Source organism: Sarcophilus harrisii, chromosome 1 (genome assembly GCF_902635505.1).
Source record: "Sarcophilus harrisii chromosome 1, mSarHar1.11, whole genome shotgun sequence".
NCBI lineage: Eukaryota > Metazoa > Chordata > Mammalia > Dasyuromorphia > Dasyuridae > Sarcophilus > Sarcophilus harrisii.
Genome location: NC_045426.1, coordinates 594966762 through 594993980, shown reverse-complemented (window position 1 = coordinate 594993980; position 27219 = coordinate 594966762). Strand labels below are relative to the sequence as shown.

The window sequence follows — 27219 nt, the reverse complement described above, 5'->3', positions numbered from 1 at the left end:
TTATTTGGGAGGAATGTTGGTAGTATTTGGTTATACTGCTGCTATGGCTACTGAAGAGTACCCTGAAAGTTGAGTAGGTAATATGGTGGCTTTTAGTATATTGTTGTTGAATTTATTGATAGAGATGGTTTGATTTATAGTATTAGGGGAAGTAGAGGTGGTTATGGCTGTTGAATTGTTTGATTCGTTGGGTAGTTATTGTGTAGGTCAGGATTGGAATGGGGTGTCTTTGTTATATGGCTGTGGGGGTTGAGCTATAGTATTTTTAGGTTGAATTTTATTTATTACTATTTTAGTAGTTTTGGAAGTTGTTCGATGTTTTTAGTTATAGAATCAGGAGAATTAGTGTTATAGAGACTATGAAGGAAAGGAAATAGTATTTGATAAATCCTTTTTGAATGGAAGTAAAAGCAGAAGATATGGAACTATGTAAGTTAGCTTGGCTTTTTGGCCCAGTTTTTTCATATCATCCTAAATCAATTAGTATGGTAGCGATGTGTTGACCTGTTTATAGACTTGCTAGGGGTTTTAGTCGATGGAAAATGTGTGTGAAGTAGCCTAGTATATTTGAGAAGTTATGTGTGTGGATTAGAGGTGTGATTGGTATTTTGTTGGTTAATATATTTAGTTCAATTGAAATTAGGATGCCTGCAATAGTTACTAGCATGGCCGAAATTTTTAATAGAGCTGGTATTGTTATAGGAATTATTGTAGTGGGAGGAATACTTATTGTGAGGAAGAAGCCTGTGAAGACACTACCTAGAGATAGTTGTATGATAGAGTTAGTTATATTTGGGTTATTTTCGGTTATTGGAGAGATGGGTAGGAATTGTGGTTCATTTAGTAAAGCAAAGTGAATTATTCATATACTGTAAAAAGCTGTGAGTATAGTGGCAATAAGTGTTATGCATAGAGCTCAGGTATTTACATGTGATGTATTTATGGCTTCAATGATTGCATCTTTTGAGTAGAATCCCGCTAAAAAGGGGGTTCCTATGAGAGCTAGACTACCTAGTATAATTGTGGAGGATGTGATTGGGAGAAGTATGAGTAGTCCTCCTATTTTACGGATATCTTGTTCATCATTGAGGTTATGAATAATGGAGCCAGAGCATAGAAATAGTATTGCTTTAAAGAAGGCATGTGTGCAGATGTGTAAGAATGCTAGTTATGGTTGGTTTAAGCCTAAAGCTACTATTATTAAGCCTAGTTGACTTGATGTATAAAAAGCTACGATTTTTTTGATATCATTTTGGGTAATAGCGCAGATGGAGGTAAATAGGGTTGTAATTCCTCCTAGGCATAGTATAATAGTTAAGGCTGTTTGGTTATTTTGTGTAGTGGGACTAAATCGGATTAGTAGAAAGATACCTGCAACAACTATAGTACTAGAGTGTAGTAATGCTGATACAGGAGTAGGGCCCTCTATGGCTGAAGGTAGTCACAGATGCAAACCAAACTGGGCTGATTTTCCAGTTGCAGCAAGGATTAATCCAAGGAGGGCTAGTGTATCAATATTTGTTATGAAGATATGTTGGATATCTCAGGAGTTATTGTTAATTATCAGGCATGCTATGGTTAGTATAAATCCAATGTCTCCAATTCGGTTATACAGTACAGCTTGAAGGGCAGCGGTATTTGCGTCGGTCCGTCCAAATCATCATCCAATGAGTAGAAATGATATGATACCAATGAATAGTTGAAATAGGTTGTTTGCAGATACAAGAATAATTATGGTAAATAAGAAAATAATTAAGTATTTGAAAAAACGGTGAATGTTTGGATCAGCGTGTATATATCAAATTGAGAATTCTAGAATAGATCATGTGACGTATAATGCAATTGGGATAAAGATGATGGAGAAATAATCTAGTTTAAAGCTTATTGTTAGGTTAAATGCATTTATAGAAAATCATTGTCAATTTGTAATTGTAGATTCTTGTCCAGAGTAGATGAAGAGTGTTAATGGGATAAGACTAGTGAAGAAGGCTAGTTTAACTATAGTTTTACATAATAGTGGGAAGTTAATGGTTTTATGTGGTAGAAGAATATTATAGGCTAAAGGAAAAGTAAGTATAATGATGGCTAGTAGAAGAAAGGTATTTAATAAATAGTTAATTACTTTTATTTGGAATTGCACCAAAATTTTTGGTTCCTAAGACCAATGGATGACTATTATCCTTTAAAAGTGAGAAAGCCATGGGTGTTAAGCATGGGGTCAAGAGTTAGCAGTTCTTGTAAATTTCTCGGGCATATAAGGGTGTTTAAACTCCTAATTTTATATTCACAATCTAATGTTTTTATTAAACTATATTTGCAGTATGTAATTCCGAGAATAAATTTGGGGCAGATGGAAATAATAAGTAAAGGTAGAAGATGTAAGGTTATTAGTATGTGTTCTCGGGTGAAGGTTGGTTTGATGGGGTATATGTGGTCTGTGAATTTACCTCGTTGAGAAGTAATTAATATATACAATGAATAGAGGGCTGTGATGACTGTGTTAGTACCTAGTAAGATAAGTGAAAAGTTAGATCAGGAAAATGAGGTTATAATTACTAAAAGTTCTCCTAGAAGATTAATAGAAAGGGGTTGAGCTAGGTTGGCTAGACTTGCTAATAGTCATCAGGCGCATATTAGTGGGAGGATTATTTGTAGTCCTCAGGTGAGGATAAGGGTTCGGCTGTGAATGCTTTCTTAGTTTGTGTTGGCTAGACAGAAAAGTATTGAGGAGGTGAGACCGTGGGCGATTATTAGTGCAGTAGCTCCTATGAAGCCTATAGGAGATTGTATGAGGGCTGCAATAATTACTAAACCTATATGGCTAACGGAGGAGTATGCAATAAGAGATTTAAGGTCTGTCTGTCATAGGCAAATAGAGCTTGTTATAATTATGCCTCAAAGAGATAGAATTATAAATGGGTAACATAAAGTTGATGTAGATGGCTCTGTAAATGCTGTGATTCGTATAATGCCGAAACCGCCTAGTTTTAGTAGAATGGCAGCTAATACTATAGAGCCTGCGATGGGGGCTTCTACATGTGCTTTAGGTAATCAAAGATGGAGTCCATAGAGTGGTATTTTTACTATAAATGCTATTATGCAGGCATATCATAGTAAAGAAGTTGATATAGAAGAGTCCAGGGTGGGTGATACTAATGTTATAGTAAGCATGTGAAGGGAGCCTAGATTATTATGTAGGTAAAGTAATGCTACTAGAAGAGGAAGGGAGCCTACTAGAGTGTAGAAAAGGAAATATAGGCCTGCATTAAGTCGTTCATTTTGGCTACCTCAGCGTGTAATAATAATAAGGGTGGGAATTAGGGTAGTTTCGAATCCAAAAGGAATCTATTGTCCATTAGTTCATATGGCAGGAAACCAATAATTCCCATAAGCTTTGAAAGTGCTGCAATTGTCTCATCAACAATTTTTCATCTCAAGGAATCAAATGATTCCTGCTGGTTTTCAAGTCCTTGCAATAATTTCATCTTGTATTAGGGAATCCAATGATTCCTGAAGATTTTAAAGCTCTTTTAAAGTCTTACTGTCAGCCATGTACTTTCAGTGTCAGATGTTTCTTAAATCTTCTCCTTGGTTTTGAGGTTTTTCTCTTTTTCTATTTCTCTCTGATGGACAAGGCAAATATAGCTTATTGGCACCCATCTGATTTCTTTTCCATCTGCAGAAATACAAGCAAATCCTCTTCCCCAGGCAGTTAACCTATCTAAATCCCTTCTATTTACCACTTTGGGGATTTCTCATCATCATCATCATCTGGCAATTACATTGGAGCTGTTTGCACTGGACCCTGCCCTGTTGTGTTAAAAGGCCTGTATTCTCCCCAACTGTAATCTCTTCCTGTCATGTGATTACATTTAGGCTGATTGATCACAATAGAGTCCTGACCTTCTAAAGACTCTCTGGGTGTAACCTCAGCTGCTATCATGCCCCACCTGTCTTTTGATTGATATCTTGGATCTGGGCCCTGCCTCTCATTTCTCTGGCTCAATCTACATGCTGAGGCCCACAGGAAGCCCTTGTGGCATTTTGGACATGGGATTTTAAGTCTTCTCTCAGCCTGTTTTCTCACTCTATCTCCATATCTACACTGAGTTCTAAGATGTCCTATCTTTCCACACTGAAAATATTGATGATTTTCTCTAGAAGTCCCTTGCCAAGAGGGACCTTGTCTTTCTGTGTACATCATAGTCTGGGCATAATAAGCATTTGTGCCCACTGTGGCACAGTGTCTTATGATCTCCTCTAAAGGAGCATCTTTGTCTAGTCCCCATATAATTCTTTTACAAATCTCATTAGTATTTTCCTTAAACAAATATCTGGTGATTATTTCTGTAGCTGCATTATCTCCAATGGTTCTTATTACAGCTGTTTGCAAACAACCCACAAAATCTGCAAAAGGTTCATTGGGACCTTGTTCTATTTTTTGAAGGCTTTACTTCCATCTTTCTGTCTGGGGAGGGAACCCCAAGCTTTTATTACAGCCTTAGAAATTTGCTCAAACACTGTTATAGGATAATATATCTATTCTGAATTCTTTCCATACTGACCTTCACCTTTTAGTTGGTCAAAAGTGATTTGTACATCAACTTCTGTTTGCCTATTGCATTGGGCTTGAATCCTACATAATTCATGATACTCTGAAAGCCACAACAAGTTTTGTCCAGGTTCTAAACATGTCCTAGCTATAGATTTCCAATCATTTGGGATTAAGATTTCATAAGACAAATTATCTAGTAATATCTAACATAAAATGATGTAGCCCCATAAAGAGTGCAACCCTTTTTTAAATCCTTATTTTTTTTCAAAATTAAAAGGAGTGTATCTTCTCTCTTTTTGACCTGAAAAGTCAAGTTTTTCAATCACAGGGTATGCATTTATAAAATCAGATACATCTTGTCCTTCATTTTTTGCCTTAATTAATGCCTTTTCTAATCTTGTCACAGGCTCCTTAATAGGTGATTCTGATTGTGTTACTGTTTCTCTTCCTCCTCCTTCTTCCTCCACCCATGAAGGGTTAATTGAGGGGGGAGGGTCATGAGATGTGGAATGATCTAATCTCTCCTATTTATCTGAATCTTCATCCTTTTCACCTAGTTTAGTAAGCACCTCCTTCTCCTGCTCTTTCTTCTTTATCTTATTCTAACACATATAATTTCCTAAAGCCAGTTGTATTAAATTATATGTACTAAGTGTGTTTTTGGAAATTGAGTCAGGTCCATTTTTATTGTAGAATTGACAAAGATCCTCTCCTACTAATTTACACTCCTCTAGATCCAATTCTTTTTCCATAGAGAAACAAAGACAAATGTACTTTACAATTTCTAAAAGTTCAGTGATCTGCTGCAAAATTATAATCAAACCTTGGCTTTTCATAACCTTGACAATGCTCTCTAAACATTTTCCTTGAACAGAAACAGAAGTCTGTTTTCTAATAAAGATTTATTAATATATTATTAATAATAAATATTTATTAATTAAGTTAATTAACTTAATTAATTAATATATTAATAGAATAATAAATCTTTTCTTCCCATCTTAGCTGAAATTCTACTTTAACTCTTTTAACAAAATTTCTTTGTTGTGCTCACCCTAATTTCTGGGTTGAGGGGACTTTTCCACTGGATCAGGATCAGAGGCTTTTCCATTGAAATCAGGATCAGAGGTTTTTCCACTGAAATCAGGGTCCTGTTAGTCCATGTTCAGATGCCAAAATGTAGTGTTCTTCTTTTTCTCAAATATATGATTGTTCTCTGTGAGTAGGTTTCATACATTTGAGAAAAAGAAGTTCACTAGCTCAACTCTGACTCCTGACAATCTTCTGAACTGACTGACTCCAGTGACTCCACTGACTCAGCTCCTTTTTATGCTCGTTTAGAGGTATAAACTCAAAGGTTGACTCCTCCTCCAAGAGTTTCCTGACTTGTGAAATCCAATGTGTGAGCCAATGTGTGAACTCTCAGAGGTGTAAACACAAGCATTGTTTCTATCGATTCCATTGAGTTATCACCTTGTTTCAAGTTCTGGCCATAACAATTATTTCTTTATTTATTTGTTTTAATTAATATTTATTTTTATTTAAATTTTCTTTATTTGTTTTAACAAATACTTATTTTTATTTAAATTTTAATTAATTTATATAATTATTTTAAACAATGATTTTTAAAGCACACACATGACTTCTAGCTGTCATTTTCTTTTATAAGACTATGGAAAAGATGTAAGGATTAAATATAGCTTTATTACAAAACACCTCAAATTCACATAAAATTTTCAAAAAATAGCTGTATTATAATCATTTGAAAGTTATGGGTTTTTAAGGAGATAGCATCACCGGTTGTCAGAATTATTAACCACCAATTGGAATGGTGAAATGGGAGTTTCCAGCAAACAAATATGTGTCATTGATGAAATAAATAATATTTGTTATTTATAAGTAATATGAAAGTGAACATAACTTACTTTTAACCTTTCTATTAGATATCTTTATATCTTGTCAATTGGTTATAAAATTTAGCAATTACCATTTCAGAAGCATGGCTTGTGTTAAACTCACAATTAATAGTTTCCCCTCCATAAGAATTTATATAATTATATCAAATTATCTGCCTTCAAATTTCCCTTTTATAATTAATGTCTTTCTCACAATCAGTTATTCTATTTAAAATCCATCTATTACTTAATTGAATTGATAGCATTTAAAGGTTTCACTGTCTTTTCTAGCTTTGGCATTTGTATGTTCAACATGTCATATAATAATTTTAAGTGAACTGTCAAAAAGAATACATATCATTTAATAAAGTCCCATATGAATTGTCAAATTATTGATTTCATACTATAATCCATTCTGTCTAAAAAGTGAAATAAATATGTTGATGAAGATAATTTTAATATCACTAAAAATAGTAGAAAATTGCATCTTTCAAAAATTTAATCATATAATATAGCTTACTTTTAAAAAAAATACATTACTCTCCATCTATTTGATATACATATCAAATCTTGATCCATAAATCTCATGAATTCTCCACATTTTAAAGAATCTTGCCTATTTGTAATTGGATTTCGACTACGTGAATTTGTGTAGTCATAAAATGCATAATAACAACAAAAGATACATGATTATATCTCAAGGACATCTGTTTCACTTTAACAGTGGGGGTTGAGGGTGGCATGAGTATATTAAAAGAACTAAATGCATAAGGGTATAATGTCTCAAATTAAGTATTTTTCACTTGGAAGTTTTTGAAGAATGAATGTTGAGTTGAACAATCTATCATGCATGCTTCTTTGACTTACGAAGTTTATGAAGTCCACGTATAATGTATCTATAGAACAACTTGTATCTAATTCACTTCAGTTCAGAAGTCTCTCTAAAGCTTCAGAAATGCAGACTAAAGTATCAAAATCTTAAAGGAATAAGGCTCCATGTTTAATCAATTCAGTAGAAAATGCTATTTGTGGAAGAGGCAAAGATGCTACTTGAGTATGGGCACAGATGATTTATAGGAGCATTAAAATCAAGAATGCTTGACAATTTAAGATGACAAGAAGACCACAAAGCCAAGTTTCAGAGATAGCTATATTTCGATATGAAATTTTCATTAGCCTCTTTTGAATGACAATATAATGTCAACAGGTTAGGGGCAAAGAGAGTAAAAATAATATATTAGACTAACTATAGGACAGTGAAGTATATACTTTCGATCCAGAAGGTGGAAGACATTTCACATTTTGTGGTAATTGTGTTTAGCAATTCTAATATCTTTTTTTTTCTAGGGTTTCAAGAAGAAATTGTCTACCCTTTCTGCTTCTAAATATTGTAGTTTAATATTTCTTGTCACCCTGCCTCTTTGAAATTGATTATGTGGATAAAAGGCTGATATTTATATTATCAACACTCATCCAAAGATCCCCCAAATCATAGGGATCACTTTAATCGTAATTGAAATTCTACTGTTTAAAGGGATAAAATAGCCTTTACACAAATCACTACGTTAATGTATTATTTTTGAAAACAGCAAACAAAGAATATATGAATCTAAGGAAGCTTCTAGGTTAGGAAAGATATAATTTTCTAAATTATTTTTTCTTGATTATACAATACAAATCATTAATTAGCTAATATGATTGGAATAGTTTAATTGAAGCCCTTGTTTTTGATCTCCATAGCATTTTCTACATTCAATTCTACATTCTCATTATAAGCTATCATATATAGAGACTATTCAGAATAAAATTTATTCTTTTGGATGTAATGATAACATATGAGTTGTTTCTTTGCTGCAATAATTGTGTAATGTATTAATGTGAATATCTCTGCTAACTGAGATCTCAATCTACCTTCAAACTCTCTGCCTATGTAACTAATTTAGATGCACTCTCATAAAGAAGAAGAGAGGAAGAAAAAGGAGAAGAAGAAGAAGAAGAAGAAGAAGAACTAAAAATGAAACTAAATCATGCATGCCATAGGAAAGGTGTTCAATGCCAAATTAGCAGAATGTTAATCGAGGTGAAATACAAGTCTTAAGACTTGTAGTTGTGGAGACCTCAGTGAAACATGAAAATGGGGGGGCGGAGCCAAGATGGCGGAGAAGACACACGCGACTTTCTAAGCTCTTCTCTTACCCTCTTTATCAATTTATATGTAGCCTCAAAAATAGTCTTGATTGCTACAATTCATAAAGATAAGAAGTAGAACAACTCACTGGCCAAAGAAAATCTGCAGTCTAGATACTATTTTACAAGAAATCATCAAAGAGAACTGCCCAAATGTAAAAGAATCAGAAGGTAAAATAGGCATTGAAAGAATTCATCGAACACCTTCTGAAAGAAACCCCTAAATAAAACCCCAAGGAAATTGTTTGAACACAGATTAAGGAAAAAATTTTCAACAGCCAAAACCATTTAAATACCGAGGTGCCACAATAAGGATCACCCAAGATCTGGCTGCCCTCATTAAAGGAAAAAGGGCCGAAATGAATTTGAAAGGCACAAGAACTTGATGCACCAGGAATAAACTACCCAGCTTAAGTGACATTTTCTTCCAGGGAAGAAGATGAATTTTGAAACAAAAATTCCATTTTTTCAAGAAAAAACCAAACTAAACAAAAAATTTATTCCAACCATAGAACCAAGAGAGAGAAAAGAAAAATAACTTTGAGAATTGTATTTGTTGTGGATATACAAAAAGAAACATGTATAATTTGATTGAATTTGATATAACATAAAAAAGGGAAGTAGATATGGAAAAGGGAACAGAACAAAGTGGGAAGGAGGGACAAAAGAGGGAAACACATCCCACAAAGAGGCAAAGGAAACTTTTATCATATCTGAGGGAATCAAGAGAGGGGAAGAACATTTGGTGAATCTTACCTCATGAGTTCCAAAGAAAAAAATAATTGACATTTGTTTTAGAGAAAATTTCTCGCCCCATTAAAAAGGGGGAGAGGGAAAAGGGAAAAGAAAAGAGTAAAAGGGAAGGAAGGGGAAAAAGACCCAAAGGGGAAGGAGGGATTATAAAGAGGGTGACTTGAACAAGAGGGGACATGTTTAAAAGGGGGAAAGAGGGTGGGGAGGCAAGAATAAGTAAAGCACAATTGGGGGTTATTAGGATTTAGGAAAAAGATTTAGTAATTCAACCATAAATGGAATGGACGAACCCCCCAAAAGAGGAGGGAAAGACTGGACAAAAAGTCAGAACCCTAAATGTTGTTTAAAGAAACACATTTAAAGCAGGGATACATATAGAGAAAGGTGGGCTGAGCAAAACTTTTATGCTTCAGGTGAAGTCAAAAAGAAAACCATCCTTATCTCAGATCCAAAAAGAAAAAATATCTAATTAAAAGAGATAAAAGGTAACTAATCCTGCTAAAGGGAGATAAACAATGAAGCAAATCAATATTAAACATATTACCCAATGTTTGGCATCCAACTCCTAAAGGAAAAGTAAGAGAAAAGGGGAAGAAAAGACAACAAAATTTAATAGTGGGAGATCCCAACCTTGCACCTCAGAATTAGACAAACCAAACCACAAAAAAATAAGAAAGAAATTAAAGAAGAAATAGAATAAGAAAATTAGGGTAGTTGGATCTTTGGAGAAAATTAATGGAGAAAAAGAATATATTTTCTTCCCACAGTTCATGGAACTTATTCCAAAAATTGACTATAAAGGACATAAAGTCCCTAAATTAAAATGCAAGAAAGCAGAAATAGAAATGCTTCTTTTCAGATCATGATGCAATAAAAAACTACATTAACAAAAAGAAAAGACCAAAAGTAATTGGAAAACAAAAATCCATCAAAGAATGATTGATGAAGCAGCAAATTATAGATAAACAATAATTTTATCAAATAATGAAATATAAGAATCATACCAAAATTTGGGATGCAGCCAAATGGAATAAGAGGGTTTTAACCTTAGAGGCCTTAATAAACAGAGAAAAGAAAAGATTAATGAATTGGGTTAACAAAAAAACTAAAAGACCAAATTAAAAACCCCCAATCAAATAAATTAAATTGGAAATTTAAATTAAAAAAAATTAAAATTTAAAGAAAAACCATTAAAATAATTTTAAAAAACTAAGAGGAATGAAAAAAATAAAATAAAAAGCCTTTAAATTGAAGAGAAAGGGGGAGAAAATGAAATTAGTATTTAAAATGAAAGGAGAACCTTTCCAAATGAAGAGGAAATTAAAGGAAAAATAATTTTTGTACCCATTTAAAGAAATTTAGGAAAGGATAAAATTTCCAAAAAAACTCCCAGACCAAAGGAAAGAATTTTTTACCCATTTAAAAAGAAATAAAAGGCAAAAAAAATTAAGAAAATAGGAAGAGGATTTCATTAATTTTACAAACATTTAAAGAACAAACCCAATGGATTGGAAAAAAGAAAAAAAATAAGGATCCAAAAATTTTATGCAAAATTCTAAAAAATTTAGGCAAAAGAAAAGAAAAAATCCAACTCCAAGAATATTACAAAACTTAAATGAATTCAAAAGGGATTTATACAAGGGGAAAAAATTAGGGCTGGTTCAAAATTAGAAAACTATCAATATAATTGGCCATGTTAATAACCAAATTAAAAAACCATATGATCATCTCAATAATGCAGAAAAAGCATTTGATAAAATCCAACATCCATCCCTTATTAAAAACATTGAGAGTATAGGGAAAAATGGATTTTCCTTAAAATAATCAGCAGCATCTATTTAAACCATCAGTAATCATCATATGTAATGGAGACAAACTGCAACCATTCCAATAAGATCTGAGGAAAAATGCCCCATCACCGTTATATTTAAATTGATTAGAAACCTAGCTAAGAATAAGATGAGAAAGAGATTAAAGGAATAAGAATAGGAAATGAGGAAGCCAAATTATCACCTTTTGCCGATGACATGATGGAACCTAGAGAACCCCAGAGATTCTGCAAAAATTATTTTAAAAATCCAAACTTTTAGCAAAGTTTTGGAAAAATAAACCCAATAAGTCATAGATTTTTTATATCACTAAAAAATCCAAAGTCAAGTTACAAAGAAATCCATTTAAAGTAACTATGATAATATAAATATTTAGAATCTATCTGCCAAGGGAAAATCAGAAACTTTATGAGCAAAATTAAGACCACTTTTCACAAAATTAAGTCTGATCTAACTAATTGAAAAATTAAAATTTTGGATAGGGGAGCAAATAAAAAGATGACAATATTCCAAAAATCTATTTATTTAGCGCTAACCAATCAGACCCCAAAAAACTATTTTAATGACCAGAAAAAACAAAAAAAAGTTCTTATGGAAAAACAAAATAAGAATTTCAAAGATGAAGAAAAAATCAAATGAAGGTTTTCGAAAAGATCTAAAATTATATTATAGAGGCAGTTACCAAAACTATTTGGTATTTAAGGAATAGATTATTGATCAGGGAATAGATTAGGTTTGGATAAAACAGTCAACAAAAATAGCAACCTAGTCTTTGAAAACCCAAAGATCCCAGCTTTGGGATAAGAACTTACTGTTTGATAAAATTGCTGGAAAATTGAAACTAATATGGCGAAACTAGGGCATTGATCCAATTAACCCATAACAAGATAAGGTCAAAATGGGTTCTGACCTAGGAAAAGAATGAAATTATTAAAAAATTAGAGGAAAAGGATAGTTTACCTCCTGACCAGAAGGGGAAGGTCTTATGACCAAAGAGAACTAAAATCATTACTGATCACAAAAAAGAAAATTTGAAACCCAAACTGAAAAGTTTTGTACAAACAAAACTAATGCAGACAAGATTAGAAGGAAGCAATAAACTGGGAAAATATTTTTACAGTCTGTTCGAAAAGGCCCATTTCCAAAATATATAAGAATTAACCAATTTATAAAAAAATCAACCATTCTCTAATTGAAAATGGTCAAAGGATATGAAAGACAATTCTCAGATGGAAATTGAAACCTTTTCATATATGAACAGATGCTAATGGAAAGCAAATTAAACAACTCTAAGATACCACTCACACCGCAATTGGCTAAAGACAGGAAAAGATAATGATGATTGTTGAGGGGATGGGGAAAACTGGGAATTGATGATTGTTGGTGGAGTTGTGAACGAATCCAACCATTTTAATAGTTTAAACTATGCTCAAAAGTTATCAAGCTGTGCATACCCTTTGATCCATCAGTGTTACTACTGGGATTATATCCCAAAGAGATTATAAAGAAGGGAAAGGGACCTGTATGTGCACGAATGTTTGTATCAGCCCTTTTTGTAGTGGCTAAAAACTGGAAACTAATGGATGTCCATCAGTTGGAGAATGGTTAATAAATTTGGTATATGAATATTATGGAATATTACTGTTCTGAAGAAATGACCAACAGGAAATTTCAGAAAGGCCTGGAGAGACTTAAATGAACTGATGCTGAGTGAAATGAGCAGGACCAGGAGATCATTATATACTTCAACAACAATACTATATGATGACCAGTTCTGATGGACCAGGCCATCCTCAGCAACGAGATCAACCAAATCATTTCTAGGAGCAGTAATAAACTGAACTAGCTATGCCTAGAAAAAGAACTCTGGGAGATGACTAAAACCATTACATTGAATTCTAATCCCTATATTTATGCACACCGCATTTTTGATTTCCTTCACAAGCTAATTATACAATATTTCAGAGTCTGATTCTTTTTGTACAGCAAAATAACGTTTTGGTCATGTATATTATTATGTATCTAATTTATATTTTAATATATTTAATATCTACTGGTCATCCTTGCCATCTAGGGGGGTGGGGTAAGAGGTGAAAATTGGAACAAAAGTTTTGGCAATTGTTAATGCTGTAAAGTTACCCATGTATATATCCTGTAAATAAAAGGCTATTAAAAAAAAAAAAAAAAAAAGAAACATGAAAATGCCTGAAATGTTGGTAAACGGATGTCTGGGGAATGACCAATTGCATTGGCATCTGAATCAAAGTGACAATTCCTCTGAAGCATAAGAGGTGATATAGAATTTGCTGACTATTCATGACTTGTATTCAGTTCAAGTCTTACCTCAGGCACCTACTAGCTGTATAAAGGAAAATAATTTAACCTTGTTAAGTTTGATTTCCTCTTCTATACCTGATTCAGCTCATCATCTAAGATGTAATAATTTTTGAATTTTGAATTTTGAACAAGATGGGTATATTTAGACTAGAATAGAAAAATGCCTTTTTGATGTAATCATTACAATAAATGTGGTTTCAAATATTTGACATAAAATATGAACATATTTCAAAAAATAACTTAACGTGTGGTGAGTTATTGATAAAGTAATAATTATAATAGGAAATATGGAGATATCAAAGAATTTAAGGGCAATTAAGGAAAGTGAAGACATGAATGTGGCAGAAATAATGATTGTATTGAGTTATCAAATATATAAGAAAGAGCAAGGAAAGATTAATCATCTACTTCAGTCACAGTAGAAAACCTGAATGTCTTATTAGTAAATTAAAGGTAACAATAACAACAACAACAACAAAAAAGGTTCTGAGAGCTGCTGTCAGAGTGAATGGTGCATACCCTGTGCCAGGCAGGAATCCCCCAGCTGTGCATCTATCAGACCAACTTCTTCATCTAGTTGGCGTGAACTGGCACAAGCCAGCCAAAGAACACTGTGCAATTCCAGGTCCCAATGGAGATGACCAGGGTCAACCCCAAGAATTATCTGCAGAGCATCTATAATGTGTTGGTGGCTGCAATCAGAATTGGGATATAGCATGGGTCCAACAAGAAGCAGGATCATAGAAATGTGTACATCAAGCAACCAGATTACAAGGTCACCTCCATCCAGCTGGTTTACTGACAGGCCTTCAAGTTCCCAGATCAGTTTCCTGAGAAAGAAACAAGTCCTGAATTCAGCTCCTTTGAAAAAATCCAAAATCAGTTTATAGATGATGAAAGAAAAGGCAGAAAGACAACCCCAGCATGGGGAAGTCCCTGACAGGTTTGGCTTGTAATGGGAGGGAGCCCACAATGCTCTTGGCCAGTCTGAGGGCAGTGTGAAGACTCTTTAACAAGGTAGAATTAAAGCGTGCTTTATGGAAAAAAAAAAAAAAAAAAAAGAGGGGGTGAGGTGCTGCACAACTAGGTGGTACAGTGGATCATCAGCCCTGACGTCAGAAGGACCTGAGTTCAAATGTGACCTCAGACAGTTAACACTTCCTACCTATATGAACCTGGGCAAGTCACTTAATCCCAATTGCCTGGGAGTGGGGGAACCTTCAGGAAGTCTTCATGGCAAAACTCAAAAGGCAATTAATTTAAATGCTGTCAAAGCAACAGAAAGCGCAAAATAAGCAAACAACAACACTAATCTTTCTTCTAAACACTTTAGAAACAAAATCATTAGGAGTAGAGAATATTACTAAAGTAGGAAAATGCAAACTTTTCTAATTGTCTTCATAGTCAAAGGAATTCTAGCATTAATGAAATTTTTAAAATAATCAAACTAATAAAAAAGAAAACATCATCCCAGAATCTCCATTTTGGGAAAATGATCAGACCAACAATGTTATTTTAAATTCTCTCAACAATTCACATATGTGACCTTCCTCTCACCATCCATTTGAATTTCTTACCTATTGATTCACAAAGTACTATGCAAAATTTCCTTTTATATAATTCATTTCCTGTACTAGTACTTCCTTTCTTAATCACCTCATATATTTCTGTATACATTTTGTTTATACTTATATTTCATCCCCACATTGATTGGCAAATCTATTTCTATCTTTCACAAAATTTCTTATATATGTCCTCTATTCAACACACAGGCATTCATTACCTTTCACCTGGACACAGTTGCTTTCTAATTAGTTTCTTTGTATTAAATCTACACCAATTCATCCTCCACACAATTCAAAAGTGATTTTCCTAAAATGCAGGTCTGACCATATAATTAAGCCATGCAACAAATTTCAATGGGTACCTATTGTTTTTAGGATTTAAATAAACTTTTATTTGGCATTTAAAACTTTTTTTTAAAATTGGGTTTCTTCCCAGATTGCCATTTATAACAAAGCACAACAAAACAAAACAAAAAACTTTCCTGCTTTCCATATACTCTATACTCCAGCTATACTGACCTACTTGATGTTTCTCACATGTGACATTTTACCTTCTTTGCCCAAGTTCTTTGCCAAAGTTCTACTTTTACCTCATTCCTAGAAGATCCTCCTTCCATATATTTAAAAACATAACTAGCTTCAGTGATCAGCTCAAGAACCAATTCTACTGGAGGGCTTTTCTGTCCTCTTTTACCCAGCTACTAGTGCCTTCCCTTCTAAAGTTATATGTTATCTATTCTGTAAATGTTCTGTATATATCTAATCCTAATTGTCTATTGAATGATTGCTCTAATTCTTTTGGATTCAAATTTCACATGATCAATGGTCATAAAATAGAGAAACAAATGAAAAAGATTTTGAGGATTTTGGGGGAGGCTGAAAGAATATTTTGTATTGGTTGACATCAACAAGTATCGCAACTATTGCAAAATAATATAAAAACATGCTTTCTACATTTTATCCAAGGGGAAAAACAGATCAATTTGTCACAATTCTAACTAATTACCTGTCAAGGAAAGGCAAAACTTAAAACAAACAAGCAAAGAGCTATCCATCATTAAGTATGTGATTTTTTATGAGCATAAATGTGCTTGCTGACAAGAGTTCTATATTTCAAGCGTATGGTACAAAAAAAAAAAAAAAAAAACATACAGAAGAAGGATCTGAAAACTGACATTTTGCTTTCGTTATTTGGCAGCACCAAGTATTATCTAGATTATTTAATCTATTTCAAATAGTGTTCCAATTTAAATAGCCTTTTTGCAAACATCTTCAGTTTTTACCACTTATAATTGAAAGTTTCTGGCTAAAAATGTTTCTTGGAAATAGATGGGGTAAGTTACTAGACTCAAGTGCAATTTCTCTGACCCCAATGCTATTCTGAATCCCTCATCACACATATGCCCCACATTAGAAATGGAATGTCTCTAAATATTTCTTTCCCCATTCTCTGAAATATTGGTGAAATGGCCGTCCGGCAGCCTTGAGCATCAAGAAATTTGTGTGACTACTAAGTCAGAATTATTAATAATATATTTTTTTTCAGAGTACCTATACCTAAAAGCTTATGGGTACCCTATGAAACATTCTTGAAACAAAACAATACAACAGCTACATAGTTTTATATATTCTTAACCTGGCTAAAAAAGGGAAAATATTATCAACACTTTTGACATTAAATAAGTAATACTGCTGTTTACAAAATCTTAACTGGGGGCAAAAGGAGGCAAAATATAATTTGATAATGGGTTCAATTTGCAGAAAGTAAAATAACTCAAAAAATTAAATAAAACTTATAAGCTGTCTGATCCAAGTACTTAAGGATGACTTATAGCAATTCAATATATAGTTGTCAATAATTATACTCTCAATATTTGAGTCTTAGGAAGATTTCACTATCAATTACAGCTATTATTTCAGGAGACAAAAGATTGCTTTAACCTTGAATTCATTAAGTCATTGCTGGAGGCATTAAGGAATAGCAAGCATTCTAAGGGTTGCATAACTCTAGATGTCCTCAGAGGTGCCTGGCAACATTGAAACTCATTAATTTTGAGAAGATTAGTGACTTACCCAAGATCATATAGCTAATCAAAGAAACATCATAATTCTCAGCAAAAAAGACTACGGCAGCACTGTGAGGCTCTGATATGTAAAGTTGTATATTTCTTTGAAATGATTTTGGAATAAATTGCATTAAATATGCATAAATAATAGATAATTGTCCTAGAGGAAATGATTGGGCTTACTTGTTTGTGCTTCAGTTAGGGTGACAGCCATTAAAAATGCCTTGTTAGGTATTAAATTTTCTTATGGTTGAAATCTTGTGTGACACTGCCCTTTTTCAATGAGATAAGGATATTTATGGTCATTTTGAAAGCACACATGGTAGATCCATCTTTCTTACCTTCATTTTTTTCCTTTCTTACTTTTTCCCTCCAAATAACTCCTAAAATATGGGATTTGAAGGAAAAATCCTTATTTAAGCAAGGGAATACTATTCTCTATATTTTTTATTTATAATTATTTGGAGTAAAAATTTAGACTTTCAGTTAGCTTAAATAGGGAACATGACATTTAAAATAGCTAACACAGGATTAGCATTAAAAAACAAAAATAAAATCAATAATCATATTGTAATAATACAGTATATAATTTTAAATTACTTTTTGGTCTCAAATACATATAATTTTTTTAACCTTAATTTTTGAATGGGATCAGAAAGATTCTAGTAGCTTTGATGTTCCCTGATTAACAAATCTTTAAGAAGTAAGAGAAATCAAATAATTTTTATTTCCAATTTCTCTGCAAATATAACACTTCTCTATTAAATGTTAAAATGAAGAAAGATGGTATTAATTTTAGTTGTTTAGAAAAAGCAATTTAGAAAATGAGGTTTTTTTTTATATATTTCACTCATTGAATACAGAGTAGTGATGCTAGTTTCATATAATTTATCACTCCACTGTATTTCAGCAGTCTGGCTATCTGCTATTATATTCAGAACACCAAAGGTAACAATATTAGCCAACAAAATAGCCAAGTTTTTGGATTTTTAAAATTTAATCTAAATACTACTGTCAGTAAGATATTATTTCCTTTCAGAAAAGCAAACAATGTTAAATCAAATCTTTTGCATTTTTTTGTGTTAAGTCAAATCCAGGAATTTTTACTTATTTTTCTAGAAAGAATTATCAATGAAAGTAAGATACTAAGTACTAGAATGTCCTATTAAGCTTTGCATTTCCAATAGGATCATATTCAGAGGTTCCCAAGTCCAGAAGAAATAAAATAACAATACTCATTGATACTCTAGATATCATGCATGTGTTTTTATGTATCTTTCCCAAAATATTTTTCATTGAATGCATCTTTAATTCCATTCACTTATATCTTTTAAAATCTTATTGGGGTGCAGAATTGTGTTGGTGTCACTTCAGTTTAACTCATTTTTTTTTATTAAATGGAGTGCCAGTTGATAACATTTATCAACACACTCGTGATATGTACTGAATCTATCAAATATGTACAAGGATAATAGAGGTGTTGCTTACTACTTTTAAGGTGTTGCTTACTACTTTACTTTTAATTTCCTGTAGTGTTCATGAAAATTATTTTACTGGTACTTAATTTAATTTTGTTCAATCAAATAAGAATATTGTGCAAGGCATTATATTGGGTACTGTGGATTCACAAAAAAAAAAAATAAATAAATAAAATAAAATAAACAATCCCTAACCTCAAGACAACTTTATTCTTCATTAAGGATGCAATTCATCAAGAAATATTTGGTTAAAATTTGAAAAAATATAGTCAAACAATAATTGCCACAAACTTTAGAGCTGAAATTGACATTGGAAGTGACCTCTTCTATATCCCTTGTTTCATAGATTGTATGCTTACACCTGGAGAGTCTCAGTGACTACTCCAGTTATAAAGAAATGCCAAACACAAAATTTGAATCCAAACACCCTAGGTTTTTAAAAACTTTTTTCCACTTTTCAATGTTTATTCTTCCTTTAATTGGTCAATAGATATAGCAACACATAATTATTCAGTAGGAGGATATTTCACAGGTAATGGTAATTGGTTAAAAATAATACTTTTCAAAAAAAAATAGGAGCACAATAAAAAGCCCCTCCTAGTTCCAAATGCTGTAGAGGATTTTTAATAGAATTGATTCAGTACCTATATCCTTTGTTAAGTTCTGGGGATTTAAAAAAAAGGCCAAAAAATTCCCTGATCTCAAGAAACATTGGAGATTAACATCAATCTGAATTGGTAGGTGGACTCTCCTTCAATAATGAAATTACACATCAGGTGCAATTTTTTTTTTTTTGGTTACAGAAATTTTAAGGAGTAAGTAGGAAAACTGAACTTTATAAACAATTATAACATTTCAACTATTGCCACCAAAAGTATTCTATCTTGACCTCCCTTTCACCTCTGCTTGTAGTTATTTTCTCTTCCATCAAGATGGCACCTTTATCTAGGTTTGTAATGAATTATGTTGCTACTCAGATGCTCTGGTCTTTTTAGTAAAAATCCTTTCAGTTTAGTGAACTGAATGAATTTAGTTTTATTGGGGAAATATTCTCTGCCTTAAAATAATCTCTATATATGGTCTTTTTATCACTACACATCATTTTTTTTTTCCTGAGGCAATTAGGGTTAAGTGACTAGCCCTGGGTCATAAAGCTAGGAAGTTTTGTGTCTGAGACCATATTTGAACTCAGTTTCTCCTGATTTCAGGGCTGGTGCTCTATCCACTGTACCACCTAGCTGTCCCAACTATATATCACTTTAAAAAATCACTATAACTGACTTTGTGCTGTCACCTGGAAATTAGCTGATACACTAATTTCCACTAAGATGTTATGGCAGAGGTAGATTAACACATCTCTTATTACAAGAATATTTGCATTTTAAAGAGTATATCACAGTGGTTCTCAAGCTTTTTTTTTTTTTTTTTTTTTTTTTTTTTTTGGTATCTTTAACCTATTAAAAAGTATTGAGGATCTATCCAAAGTGTTTTTGTTTATCTGGATTATTATAGACATTTACCATATTGGAAATTAAAAAAACTATTTTTGAATTTTTAGACCCACTAAAAGAGTTTCAGAGATCCCCAGGATTCTCTAGATCATACTTTGAGAGCCACTGGACATTAAACATAATTGTCCAGTATTAAGGCAGGAATTTCATTTATTTGACAGGTGTCTTTTCATGTCACTCGGGTCCCACTATAAAAAAAGTTAGTAGATAGTATTATCTACTAAAATGTAGATAATAAGTTATCTGCTTATTAAGTTAACTTTAGACAAGGATAAGATTCCTTATCATCTTACTAAAGACCTTTCTAATTTCTCATTTTAATTCCCATAGTAAATTATTTAAAGTGAAAATAAGACTGCTAGTTTTCAAAAAACATGGCATGTTTTTTTAATGGAAAATGTCCATCATATGCTGAACATATGGAAAAGTGAAATAATAACAATATTCAAAGTAATTAATTTAAAATAAATTCTAAAGCAAATTAGTTAATTCTTTTTCTATTTTAAAATTTAAATGAGAATGAAAGGACATAAGAAAGATGCTATCTGCACCCAGCCATTATGATAGTGGTCTTTATGATATAAGATAAATATTTAAAGTTATAAAAAAAAATCCAATGAAATTACATTGGCAAAATGATTTATAAAATAATAGTTCTATTAAATGTTCAAATAGCAAAGAAAGGAGAGAATTATATAACTGTTAGAGAACATATTAGGGTTTCTTCATTTTTTTTCAATTCCTCTGAGTTACAATAATCAGAAAATAAGAAGACTACTCTATATTACTTACATATTAACAAAGATTATTGACTATAGGAAATGATACATAATTCAGCTCTTGGCCCAAAACACAGACCATCAATCCAAACTCCTTTCAGATAGGCTAAATTATATTACCACTTTCTTTTATACTCACAATGCAATAAATGACATTCTTCTTCAGGCTGAATTATGGATTTCCTTTAACATTAACTTCTTCTTCTCAAAGTTCACTGTAACACTGAAATCCTTTCCTTCTGAATAAATGGCCCCTCCCAGAAAAATACATAACCAAAACCACCCATATCCCAATTCCTTTTCAGACTGCAATTTAAAACATTTCTACCATTACTCTCTATATGTGTATCTTTGCCTCAATGTGAAAAAATAAAGTTGATGTTTTCTCTAATTTTTACTATATTGATTTTACAATGCAATTAATTCTATTGCCCATTTTGTCGAGCCATATTTTTTGGTAATCTAGAGTTATACTAAAACAAACAAACAAAAAAAATGCAGTTGTTTCCAAAGCTAGTTTAAATGGATGAACAATTTGTAGTATATAACTGTGATGGAATATTACTGTATTATAAAAAATGATGAGCTTAGTGATTTTAGAAAAACATGGAAAATTTGCTTGGAAATATAAAAATTAAAATGAGCACAACTATGAAAATATTGGATACAATAATAGCAGTAAAAATGTCTTTGAGTGAATACGTTATTTTGTCATTTAAAAATGCCCAACTTAATTGTAAAGGACATATGAAGAAAAATGTTATCTGCATCCAGAGAAAGAACTGATAAATCAATGTATACAATAATTTTACAGGCAGAGAGTTAGATATAGATGTATATCAATGTCTAATTATACCTTTCTCTAAGGATGGAGGAGAGGAAGAATAAAAAGGGAAAAAATACATATGATTTTCCTATATATTTGAAAGCAATAGTAAGTTGTACAGACAGCATTTACAATTCTATATAATTGTTTTTATTTTGCTATGCTATAGAAATGGTAGTTCTAACACTAACTTAATAATAAAATAAAGTTGTGACTGAAAGGGAGTTTTATTATCATTTATTCAGTTAGTTCTTGAAACATCTGCTTGTTTTCTGTAAGCTCCAATCAGTTTAACTTTGCAACATTCCCTAAAAAACAAATAAACAAACAAGATAGAACAACAACAACCAAAAAAAAAATTATCAGTTCTTACTTATACTTGTGCAATTAGAGGAGATTTAATTTTCAGCAAGGTAACAACTAATATGGTTTTTCTGGTCTTCTCATCAAGATTATAAAAAGCAAATAAGTCCCATAAAACAATTAGAATTCCTTAATTGTCAGAGAAGGGTATAATTAGTTAAACCTGAATGATGCTTTCCTTTCCTTTGCCTCAATAAAATAGATCCCTTTTTTTCCCCTCTGGGGTCACTGTCCTTACTGAGATGAACAGCTCAACTCACTTTGCTAAGATACATGGCAAAATTAAATTATAAGTGTAATATTTTAAAAGAAAGAATTAAAGAGGAAAGAAATGTCTTCTTATCCTTTATTCTCTTCACACTCTAGGATACAGTGATACTGGTATCCTTACTGTTCATCATATAGTATGTTCCAAATATATGCCTTTATCTGTGGTTAGCTGTAGAAGGCAGGGACTCTTAAAAGGTGTACTTGAATAAAGACTGCAGGATGCTTATAGTTAATAATGCTCAGTGTGAGATAATGGTTCTCTAAACTTACACTTAATGTGATATGGTGAAATAATGGCACATGCTCTGTGTACTATAATGATGTGATCATACTGAGCTATTTAAAGGAGTCTCAGGCACAGAGTCTCTCTCAGCCACAGCCACACAAGAGTCTCAGACACAGAGAAAAGATGTGGGACTCCATCTTTGACCAGCCTCATGGTAGCTGTCCTCCATTCATCACTTCTTCACTGAGACCAAGGACTTGGGCTGATCCTGATGTGCTCCAGAAAGCTAGTCCAGACATTACATTTTAGCCCCTAAACAAGAGACCCTAAAAACACAGGGCCTTGCAAAGCACGGCACAAATCAGTTTGACTGACATGATCATAAGCTCAGTGAAGAAGTCCCTATTGCCGGAAAATAGGGTATGTATAAAAATAAACAAACAGGAAATTTTGGTAAGGACTATACTAGTCACTTTCATTTTTCTGCTGAAATGGCTGACCATTGACTAATGAAGGAAGAAAAATTATAGCCAGATATATGGGAAATAGTTGGAGAGCAAATAATTGAATATTATGAAGCTATGAGTCCTGATTCAATTTCTGAGGAAACATTCCTTATGTACAATATAATACAATTGGCTTTAAAGAATCCCACAAGTTCTAAAAAGAAGGAAAAATTTTAAAGTGGAAAGGCAGACAAGGAAGTGTGAGGAGAAAGGGCAACAGGGGGGTGGGACTGACAAAGCAGTTGAAAAGCATAGAGAATTGGATGAGAAAGGAATTAAATACAGAGCTGATGAATCTAAAGCCTGTGGTGTTTCTCACTTTCACAGCTCAGTTATACTTAAAGCATCCCCCATCTCTGGAACATCCTCCCTGAATTTTGCCTTTATGGGTGGAGGGGGGAAGAGGAGTGGGAAGGTCAATGACACCACCAGCACCACCCCTTCAGCATTTTTATCCACCCCCTTGGACATGATTACAAAGGCACTAATTAAAGCTACAGAGGAAGGACTGGATATATCTGATCTGAGAACAGAAATGTACCTGTGATTGAAGAGTATGACTCCTCAGGTCAAGAAAAAGGAAGATACCCTCATTTTAATCTGGAAATTATCAAAGATCAAAAAAGGGCTTGCACAATTTATAGGTCTACATCATCTTATATTAAGATGGTATTAGAGAATTTGGCTTTTGAAATTTTTTTTTCCTTGCAAAGTTTTTATTTTTTAATAGCTTTTTATTTACCAGATATATGCATGGGTAATTTTTGGTTCTAAAAAAAAAAAAAACAGAACTAAACAAAAAAAAATTACCTCCAAATATAAGATTCAAGAGAGACACAAAAAAGTAAAAAGAACTCTTGAGAACTGTATTTCTGTTAAGGTCATACATAAAGAGGTCATGTATAATTTGATTTTACTGATATAATATAAAAAAGGACAAGAAGAATTTGAAAGGGGATAATAACAGAAAAAGGGAAAAGGGGAGATAAAAAGAGGGAAACTACATCCCATGAACAGGCAAAGGAAACCTATCTAATATAATTAAAAGAGATAGGCAGAGCCAAGATGGTGGAGAAGATAAATATGACATTCTAAACGCCTCTCATACCCTCACTACTAATTACCAAATTCTGCCTCAAAAATAGGGTTTGGCTGGTAAAATTCACAAAGATGGGAAGTACAACAATTTATCAGCTGAAGATAATTTGAAAGATCACCAGAAAAGGCTTGTCCTGAGCTGCAGGAGTAGACCAGCATAAGCAGGGAGATAGAAACAGAGGCTGGCAGGGTTGGTCTCTGTGGGTGGAAAATTTACAGGGTGGAGTTTACCACAGGTTGGCTTCTCTGCCTTGGTTGCAAAGCAGTAGACCAGCAGAGAAATTAAAGCCAAAGATAGAGTGTACTCCAAAAAATGCCAGAATCTAACAGAATCTGGCTACACACACAGCACAGCTGTATGCAGCCACATTCTGCAGAATGGTGCTTTTGCATGGGGCAGTCATTAATCTACACAGCAGGAGGGGTTCAACCCAGGGCAGGCCCTTATCTGCAGAGTGGGGGACTTGGCCTGGGGCAATAGAACTTCAGCAGTGCAACTGCACTCTCCAGGGCAGAGAAGCTTCCAGTAAGGTGTGGGGATCTTCCCAGGGAAACTGCTAATCCCCAAAATGGAGTTCTGCCTGGAGCAGTGACTTTTTTCTGCTCGGCTTCTATCCCCAGGGCAATTGCTAATCCACACTATGGGGCTTTTAACAGGGCACTTCCCCAGCTCCCCCAGCAGAGCTACTGTCCATAAATCTGTCCCTGCTCTGTAGAGGAAGCTGGTAACCTTATTGCCCTGAAGGTAGACCATAAGGGCTTAAAAAAAAAGAATAAAAAAGCCAAATAGAACAATGATAGCTTCTATACAGAAAGAGAGCAGGTTTTCAATCCCAACAAGACTAATTGCAGACAGCTTCCAGACAAAACCCCAAAGGGGGATGTAATCCCCCATCACACAAAACTCTTATAGAAGAAATTATAAAATATGTTAAAAGAGACCTAGAAGAAAAATGGGGGAAAGAAAGAGAAGCTATGCAAGGGAGTACAGAAAAGGCTTATAACTCACTTAAAGAAAAAACTTGATAAAGTGGAAAAAGAAAACAAGTTTTTGAAATGTGAATTGGAAAAGGTAATGAACTCCCAGGGAGTGCAGGGAAACAGAATTTGTGAATTGGAAAAAGGAAAGAACTCCCAGGAAAGTAGGATTTGGGAATTGGAAAACATAAAGATCTCCCAAGAAAGTAGGATTTGTGAATAGAAAAAAGAAAATAATTCAGTTAAAAAAAAGTGAAATGGAAAAAAAAATCCCATAGAGCCAAAGAATCATTTAAAAACTCAATTAGACATATACAAAAAGAAGTAAAAAAAGCTAATGAAGATAATAACTCATTAAAAATCAGAACTAAACAATTGGAAATGAATGATTTGTTGAGATATCAAGAATCAATCAAGCAAAACCAGAAGAATGAAAAAATAGAAAAAAATTTTAAGTATCTACTTGGAAAAAAAACAGTCCTGGAAAATAGATCTAGGAGAGATAATGTGAGGATTATTGGTCTTTCTGAAAATTATGATGAAAAACAGAGCCTAGATACTATTTTACAGGAAATCATCAAAGAGAACTGCCCAGATTAATAAAATCATATAATATAAAAAAGGACAAGAAGAATTTGAAAGGGGATAATCTCAGAAAAAGGGAAAAGAGGAGATAAAAAGAGGGAAACTACATCCCATAAACAGGCAAAGGAAACCTATCTAATATAATTAAATGAGATAGGCAGAGCCAAGATGGTGGAGAAGATAAATATGACATTCTAAACGCCTCTCATACCCTCACTGCTGAAAAAGACCCTAAAATTAAAACTCCAAGCAATATTGTGGCTAAATTTCAGAACTATCAAACTAAAGAAAAAATATTACAAGCAGCCAGAAAAAAAAATTCAAATTCTGAGGAGCCACAAAAAGGATGACTCAAGATCTAGCTGCTTCTACATTTAAAGACTGAAGATCCTGGAATCTGATATCCTGAAAGGCAAACGAACATGGAATGCAGACAAGAATAACCTATCCAGTTAAGTTGAGCATTTTCTTCAAGAATAGAAGATGGACATTTAATGAAACAGATGAATTCCATTTGTTTCTAAGGAAAAAACTAGAACTAAGCAAAAAATTTCATCTCCAAACATAGGACTCAAGAAAAGTAGAAAAAAATAAAAAACTCTTGAGAACTGTATTTCTGTTATGGATATATATAAAGAGTACATTTTTTGATGTTACTGGTATAACATGAAAAAGGGAAGTAGAAATGGAATGGTGTCAGAAAAAGGGAAAAGGGGAGATAAAAGAGGGAACCTATGTCCCATGAATAGGCAAAGGAAACCTATCATATCTGAGGGAATTTTGAGATGCGGAGGAACATTTTGTGAATCTTAGTCTCATCAGAGTTGGCTCAAAGAGAAAGTAATTGACATATTTAATTTACAAAGAAACTTCTCTCACCTCATTAAAAAGTAGGAGAGGAAAAGGGAAAAGAGTGATAAGGGAAAGGTACAAGAAAGGGGAAGGGATTCAAAAAGGGTAGGAGGGATTCCAAAGAGGGAGAGCTGTGTGAGGCAAGTACTATCCATAAGTTTAATACTGGGGAAGGGGGGGAAGGGAATAAGAAAAAGAAAAGCATAATCTGGGGATGAATGGGATGAACTCGCCTATCAATCAGAGGCAGATAGCAGACTGGATCTAAAGCTAGAACCCTATAATATGATGTTTGGAGGAAACACATTTAAAGAAGGGAGATACATACAGAGTAAAGGTAAAAAGCTGGAGCAGAATCTATTATGCTTTCAGGTGAAAGCAGGGGTAGCCATCCTTACCTCAGATAAAACAAAAGCAAAAATTGATCTAATTAGAAAAGGAATGAAACTATATCTTGCTAAAGGGTAGCATAGACAATGAACCAATATCACTAAACATATATGCACCAAGTGGTACAGCATCTAATTTCGTAAAAGAGAAGTTAAGAGAGTTGCAAGAAGAAA

At 33.1% G+C, this 27219-nt stretch overlaps 1 pseudogene; it reads left to right on the top strand.

Moving 5' to 3' along the window:
- Nucleotides 1–2968: 2968 nt before the first annotated feature.
- Nucleotides 2969–14509, top strand: LOC111719495 (annotated as a pseudogene).
- Nucleotides 14510–27219: the final 12710 nt, after the last annotated feature.